At 41.2% G+C, this 8,420-nt stretch overlaps 1 long non-coding RNA gene across 1 annotated transcript in view; it reads left to right on the top strand.

The window, feature by feature from the left end:
* The first annotated feature begins 6,280 nt into the window (after positions 1 to 6,280).
* LOC115297084 overlaps positions 6,281 to 8,420 on the top strand; it is a 20,272-nt gene continuing 18,132 nt past the window's right edge. Inside the window, exon 1 of the long non-coding RNA XR_003911259.1 lies at positions 6,281 to 6,361. This is a non-coding gene — a long non-coding RNA (uncharacterized LOC115297084). The remainder of the gene's footprint in view (positions 6,362 to 8,420) is intronic.

The following is an 8,420-nucleotide window of genomic DNA, read 5'->3' on the forward strand; positions in this document are numbered from 1 at the left end:
AAAAAATTTTTTTAGTTTATTTTTTGAGAGAGAGAAAGAGACAGAGCACGAGCAGGGGGAAGGTCAGAGAGAGAAGGAGACACAGAATCTGAAGCAGGCTCCAGGCTCTGAGCAAGCTGTCAGCACAGAGCCCGACGTGGGGCTCAAACTCACAACCTGTGAGATCATGACCTGAGCAGAAGTCGGAAGGTTAACCGACTGAGCCACCCAGGCGCCCTGAGACAAAGAGAAATTTTAAAAATTACTCAAAGTAGCAAAGCAAATTCTTTTCCTCCCTCCACCACTCAGATTATCTAGTGCAATCGCCTACATTAAGTAACTACAGAGTTAACATGGAAAAAATAACTTATTTTCTAATTCAATGTTCTATAAATAATGGTTATTGCTAGATTCAGTTTAATGAGAGTAATGTGCTTAGGCAAAAAAGGTCATGCTGATGGAAGAAGTTGATACCAGACAACCTCACCTACAAGAATGTGTTTCGTATGGGGCTAAATGCGGTAAAGAAAACATTATTTATATTAAAATTAAAAACATTTTATCTAGGGGAGCCTGGCTGGCTCAGTCGTAAGAGCATGGAACTCTTGATCTTGGGATTATGAGTTCGAGACCTACGGTGGGCGTAGAAATTACTAAAATACATAAAAATAGAGTTCAAAACTTTTTAAACTCTAAATTTAATTAAAGTTTTAAAATAAAGCTACAGTGCTAGAATCCGTCAAGGAAGGTAGACATGTGATTTGACGCCTGTCATATTTGCAGAGATGGTTTAAGTCAGTGCCCAGTAGACATGACAAAAGGCCACAAGTTTCGTTTATGGAAGAATGGAAAGAAACCAGAATGTCTCCTACCTAGATTCTTTCGAAGTGTTGATTCCTTTCATCGAGGCATACTATGCTGGTCGATAGTGTCATCTATAGGTCAAGGCCAGCTGCCACCAATGTGTTCAGCCAGCCTACTCCGTACTATGTTACATACCCACACTCCTGGGAGTTAGAGTGAAGGGCACCCCGGGTAACCGTCTCCTGAATGTGTGCATCTCTGATGTTCACCCAGAAGCAAGTGCTGGGTTATTTTTCTTTTACCTCTATTTGTGTATTTTCTAGTAATCTCTACTCAATGTGGGGCTGGAACTTATGACCCTGAGGTCAAGAGTTGCATACTCTTCTGACTAAGCCAGCCAGGCACCCCTGTACTTAGGTTATTTTTTAAAATAAATCTTTTCTTGAGAGAATATGGAACCTCTCTGTACTGTCTTAGCAAATTTTCTGTAAATCTAAAATTATTCCAAAATGCAGTTTAAAAATATCTTTTGATGACATCTTGACTATTTCTCACTTCGTTTGGTGGGGAGGTGGGAAGCAATTCCCTTCCTCCGCAATGGATTTTATAAGCCCCATGAAATCCTAGCAGACTTTTACTGTTAGAAGTAAAAACACTGGGCAGTTACCCCAAGAAGTAAACCACCCTATGTGTAAACGTAAATAATCAGTATTGGTTCGCACATGGGAATGAATTTTAGTTACAGTTTTATTTACATTGTTAGTGTAGTAAACTTTTTCTAGTTTACTTATAAAAATATAGACTATTAAACATGAAAAGTTGTTTACATTTTTAAACAACTTAAGTATTATCATAATAGGGAAAGGGGTACAGTTCTGTGGGATACATTCTAATGATTTACATATGCAAAACCCAAGTATACTTTCCCATCTGGGTTTCCTTTGGATATCCAGACCTAACAGAAATGAAAATTCAATCACTAAAGTAAAGTCTTTACAGTAGCATCCAACTCTTTCCAGTAAATGATTTACAAAGAGATAAGCCTTTGTTATGTGTAAATGAACATTTATTGACCGAGGCCCAAGTGCTTTACAAATGCTGTCTCATTTAATCTTCACAAAAGGGTCTGGCAGTGTAATCGGTTTTATTATTTCCAGTTTTTGGATAGGTTAGAGAATGATAGATTTATGAAAACAAATTAAGGAGAATGTTCTTGATTTTTCTTAGATTTTATTACTGCAGTATCCAAGAAGAAAAAACCCTCTCAGTGGTTACATAAGACAGAAAGCAAGAAGGAAGTAATTCTCAAATAAACTGGCAATGCTAAGTATGTTCCACAGAACATTAATGCAGAGATGTTCTTTGGGGGAGAAAAAGTCCTTCTTGGTGAAATAAGTTTGAGAAACTCAGCATACTATCCACCAGGATATTGACAGTGGCCATTACCCTAGTAAAGGCTCTGAAAAGTCCTGTAGCCAAAAGTCTGTTGAACTCTGTTTCACTTAAAAATATTTTTTCCTCCTACCTAAGTGACTGCTAAATTTTAGTGTCATGCTTTGTTTTTGAAAGTGAGGTCTATGACTGATATGCATTCGTATTATCCAGGATATAGGCTAACAATGCAAATTTGGGGGCCTTGCCTAACCTCAAGATCCACTGGATAACAATCTCTGGGGAGGGGTTTGGACATGTGCCCATTTAACCAGCTCCCCCAAGTAATTCTAAAGACATTAGAGCATAAAAAAATGGTCGCTATTTTTCAAGTCTCTGCCCACACTTCTGAACTCATGCCCTCCTGCCTCTGTTGCCAAGAACTCTCACAATCACTTCACTTTGGTGGAACTTTGTGGGCAGGCTTGAACTCCAGGTTGTTAGGGAAGCAAGAGTTTCCAATTTAGAAATGCAAATAGTATCAGTCACAGGAGTTAGGAATTATAGATCACTCTTAAATGCAAATAGACATAATTCCTTAGTTTTTACCTTCCATTGTTTCAATAGGCTCTTGGGAGAGAGGAAGGTACTTGGCTTTCTGAGATAGGCTAGAAGCTTTCAACACTTAATAATGTTAATCTTGATGTAAATGTTTACCATCTTTTCTTCCCCTTTCATCTGCTTTCATTTTTCTTCCTCTATCGAGTCTCTTTTTCCTCTCTAGTATGAAAGTGCTGGAAACAGACAGTGGTTGTCTCTGGTTAAGAGGGCTGTGAATAGGGGGTTTTCTCTTTTCCCTACCTTCTACTTTCAGGTTTGCCAGTGTTAAGTCCTATACATGTGTATGAGAATGGAAAAATCTGTGGAAGGAAGCCCCTCACTGGCTAACTTAAAAGGAGGGAGAGCAAGGCAAGACTAATTACTTTCTATCTTCATGTTTCTCCGTCTGCTAGGCGCACTTTTTGAATATAGCAAAGGAAAATGAAAACGATTCCTTTAGTTTAGCTTTCTTTTTTTCTACCCTATTTTTCTCTTTTTCTTGCTGGTCCTATCTTTTCCCCCTAACTGTGAATTCTGTGTTAGGGAAGCAGCTGGATGACACTTTGCTGGAATGAAAGAGCCACTGTCTGGCCTGGCTCTGTAAGTATAAACCACGCTGCATTTATGGATAGCCGCTTTCTCCTGGAGGATTGAGATACCTCTTTATAATTCCACTGCTATTTTTAACACCCCTACAGGGTGAGGAGAAAGCCCGGCACAAGTTTTCCAAATCTCTAGCTTCCCCTGGGTTATACAACACAGATCATCTGCCGACAGTTCAGAAAGTGGTCTTAGATCATTCCTTTCTGACACTCCTAAAGAAGCCAGCCCTCTTGTTATGAGAAGACCTGGAGGAAAGCAGGAAAACAGGTGTATACGGATTTGTTTTGGGGGAAGGGTCTCAGAATCATCTCCATCCTCCAAGCGCGGATGAAGATAGCCCTCCAGAGCGTGAACAGCCTGGACATCTGGCAAAGGCAAAAAAAAAAAAAAAAAAAAAAAAAAAAATTCCCCTGCAGGCCCTACCACTCCAGGCTCTCAATCCCGGGGCCAAGTGGCCTTGATAATTTCCCTCATTACTCTAGAGACTGTTAATTTCTCAGTCAGTGCTTGGAACCCGGCTGTAATTGTCCACTGAATGCGGAGAGAGAAGCTCAATCAGCCCCCGGAGAAGGCCCGGGCCGCGCTGGCCCGGCTGCCACGGCTGTTTCCGGGAGTGCTCCCGGCTGCCCTCGAGAGCAGAGAATTAACACCCAAAGATTGAAAACCACGGCGGCTGCCTTGGCTGTGCCTTTCTCTCTAATTGGGAAATTAATTTGAACTCCAAAGGCAGTGCTCATTTTTAGGAATATGTGGATTATTATAGCTATCTCCAGTCTAGGTTTTTCTTAGAAGTGTGAAAACCTCATTTAAATATTTTAAGCTAGTATTAACAGCAGAAATCCTTTAACTCTTCAGAAAAATGGGAAAAGTTTTGGGCGTTTTTCTATGTCTATGGTAGATGATACACACTATGAAAAATGGCTGTGGGGGTGCATTTACATTTATAATTGTTACCAATTTATAAAAGGCTCATCCTTTATAAAGCCAGTAAGGGTAGACTTTGACCACACTGTCCTCAACTTTCTTTTGATTTGGAATTACTCTTTTTTTTCTTTAAAACATTTTTTTTCTGTTTTTTATTTATTTTTGAGAGACAGAGAGAGACAGCACGAGCAGGGGAGAGTCAGCGAGAGAGGGAGACACAGAAACTGAAACAGGCTCCAGGCTCTGAGCTGTCAGCACAGAGCCCCACGCGGGGCTCAAACCCACGAACTGTGAGATCATGACCTGAGCCGAAGCCGGCTGCTTAACCGACTGAGCCACCCAGGCGCCCCTGAAATTACTCTTTAACATTAGAGACTAAAAGCAGGCTGGTCGGTGAGATCTTAGTAAGACACACAAAATACGTTTTAATCTGGGTTTGAGGATGATGGGAATATTTGAATTTGCATTGCCTAGTCTACTTGTAAACCAAAAGTAAATAGATTTGGAGCCTCACTGTTTGCTACTTTTATACATAAGGGAAAAAAAAAACCCTATGTGAGACCAGGTGCTGTAATCAATAGTAACTTGTATGCTGACTTTCCAGTTAAAAGAACTAAAAAAAAAAAAAAAAAAGCCTAGTGAACACTCTGGTGTTCCAGCTCTTAAAAAGAAAACCACAGCCTCCAATTGGTGTCACTTAAGCCAAGTCACCAAACTGGGGCTTAATATGTAACCTAACTGCAGTTGCGACCTCCCCGAGGTCAGTCAGGAGTTCTCTGATCAGCACCAATGAAGTAACAGTATCCCTCTGTGGAAGATGAGAGAATTGGACTAACAAGACCCCTCCCTGCCCTTTCCCTTGAGGGAAAGTGACCTTGCCTGGAATAATTCTTTCTTTTCTTTCACTAATAATATTCTTATCCCACCCTCCTTCCTATACAAACTTCCCATTTAGTACAACGCCTCAGAGCCCCCCTCAACTTGCCAGGTGGGATGCTGCCCAGTTGATGAGTTGTTTAATAAAGCCAATTAGATCTTCAAAGGTCCTCAGTTGAATTTTTTGTTCTTTAACACCAGGAATGACTACTGATGTCATCTACCCACATCAATCCACCCAGTATGGCCCTCGCAGTGTCCTTAGCATTGGTGATTCAGAGACACAACGATCAGGTCCTTCACCTTCTAGAGGGCTAGCGGGTCGAGGGCCCCAGAGAAAACGAGTATGGACACGAAGTGGGACGTGTTTTAGTCTGGTATTAACAGGCCCGCCATGTCTTTCCTTCTCAAAATAGGTGATTTCTGGGCACCTCAGGGAAAAGATGTCACACAGGGTCGAGGGTGTCTCAGATTGAGCTCAGCAGTTGTCTGGCTCTGCCCAGCACAGCCGCAGTGCTCTGGAGGAAAAGCAACAATCTCCCGGGGAGGCAGAGCCCATGGGGTCCGTGGGGAGCATTTCACCTTCACAGAGGACAAAGCCTGATTTATTTTCTATGTTTTCTTCATTAATTTTGTCCTCTGCTGCCACAGTTCTTTTTTTTTTTTTAATTTATTTTTGAGGTGGGGAGGGGCAGAGAGAGTGAGAGAGACAAACAGACAGACAGAATCCAAAGCTGGCTCTGTGCTATCAGCACAGAGCCCAATGCGGGGCTTGAACTCACAAACTACGAGATCATGCCCTGAACCGAAGTCAGATGCTTAACCAACTGAGCCACCCAGGAGGCCTGCTGCCACAGTTCTATTCTTTCTCCATCCTCGTCCCCCACTCCACTCCCTCTCACTAAACACAACGCCTTAAGTCCTAAACTGGGGTGCGCAGCAGGTGATTCGCTTGGTTTGTAAGGTGCTAACATCTAGGGCTGCACTTGGTCTTGTTTTTCTCTGATCAAAAAACTATAAGGCAAGTCTTCCACCTTCCATCCTTATCAATGCTCTCTCTTTCCTTTTCTAAATCCTTTTCAAAATTGTTCCCGACTTTACCTAGAACCTGATTTCTCTCGGTGTGGACTCCTGGCATTAATGAAATGAACAGAAACACATGTTCCATTGATACAGGATCTGTGGCATCATCACGGAAACCCAGGTAAAGCCCACAAAAATCATTCAAACTTTGAAGGATTTTTAAAAAATCATTATATGGTAAGAGGCCTCAAAAATTCCTGAGGTTGGTCCTATTGTTCCCCCATTTTAAATACCAGGGAAATAAGGTCTAGAAGATCAAGGTGATTGTCTAAGATTTACACAACAGACAGGAGCAGAACCAAGAGTCTATGCAGGTCTTTAAAGATTAATCCTGACTATTCCCACATTACCATTACCACTAGGTTTTCAACAAACAGTGCATGTGACCCCCCCTCCCCAAACCCATCTGTTTCCTTTTCTTTTTCTTTTATTTTTTAAAGTTTATTTATTTGTTTGAGAGACAGACACGGGGGGGGGGGGGGGGGGGCAGAGAAAGAGAATCCCAAGCAGGCTCTGAGTTGTCAGCACAGAGCCGGAAACTCAGGAACCCTGATGAGATCATGACATCAGCAGAAACCAAGAGAGTCAAGAGAGTCTGATGCTTAACGGACTGAGCCACCCAAGTGCCCCTCCTTTCTTTTTTTTTTTTTTTTTAATTAATTAACCTTTGAATTATCCAATCTCTTGTCTTCTTTTGCTGTGTGTTTTCATACCATTCTGTGCTCCAAAGGGAGGATTCTTACCTTCTTAGAGTAACTCCTGTATCTAACCACCCAGATGCAGTGCTTAGGGACAGATATTTGATTTTAGCAAGAAAACTCAGTGGCAATTTCAGGTGACAGTGTGCTTTGTCAGGAGATAGAAATGCAGAGAATCAGGCTCCCATAGTTGAAATGAGAGAGTGTGCTGTTTCCAGAATTTTCTACTTCTCTTCATCAAGAATTGCTAATCCTCACTGCTTATAACCATAATAGAAACCAAAGATGCTACTTACACACACACACACAGCAAAATTAAAAAAATAATCTCTCCTTTATTCTTCAAAATCCCCGTGTCAAATGTCAAATCCAGTTTCTGGGATACAAATCATTTGAGCAGCCCTTCCTCCTGCCACCCAGTTTCTAATCCTATTTCTGTCACTGGAAAGGGCAGAGTCAGATTGTACATATGATAATTATAGTTCTATAATTTTCTGTGCAAAATCAAAGCTGGCTTACAGTAAACAAAAAGTGAACTTCAAATAGCAAGGGATCAAAATCTCAGGAAACACCCTAATCCCATCACTCCATTGCCTCAGTCTTCCTAACACTTACCTGTGGCACTTCAGAGAGAACAACAGCTAACTGTTGATGCCAATAGCTCAAGTTTTCTCTAAAGTTTAGAATTTTCTAAATTATGGAAGCCTTTCACATTTTAACCATTGAGCACAGACATTTGACAAATGTTCCTTTGTAATTGGGAGAATTATCATGACTACTTAGAAAATAATAATGTCCACAATATTGTTCCCTTGCCACTGGAAATTTCCTGAGGAGTTGTTTGAATTTGTCTAACAATGCATGAACACCTAGTATTACCAGGAAACAATTTGGGTGGGCCTATTTAAGGACCCTCTAGGAGGAGCAACCAAGCCGTCTTACCGGAGGTAAGGAATGGGGAAGGGCTCACAAAGAATCAATCCAATTCTCCTGCTGTGGCCCAATGACTCTTCCCCAGACAGGATGGGCAGGATCTCATTCCTACTAGGATTTTTCTTTTTCTTCTGTGGAGATTTATCATGCAAGAAAGAACTTAGATTCCTGCTTTTGCATATTGCAGTTTTGGGAATTTAGTATCTATAATTATGTAACATTGTCAGGTATTTTCTTATTTTATTTGTCCACAGAGCATGACTAGGAAAGTATCATAAAACAGAAGGAGGAAATCTCAGTTGGGATCTTCAATTTATTCAGTTAAATCAATACTGTTGTTAATAACCAAAATCCTCCTGAGTAAATTTGAAGATCTAATTGGGTTTATTTAATGCTCCATGAATTAGGCAGCATCCCGTCTTAGAGGATAGAAAGGAACTCAGAGGAGCTGCTCAATGGGAAAGCTTTTATAGGAAGAAGGGGGGCAGGGGCGCCTGGGTGGCTCTGTTGGTTAAGCCTCTGACTTTGGCTCAGGTCAGATCTCACGTT

Source organism: Suricata suricatta, chromosome 7, assembly GCF_006229205.1.
Source record: "Suricata suricatta isolate VVHF042 chromosome 7, meerkat_22Aug2017_6uvM2_HiC, whole genome shotgun sequence".
Lineage (NCBI taxonomy): Eukaryota > Metazoa > Chordata > Mammalia > Carnivora > Herpestidae > Suricata > Suricata suricatta.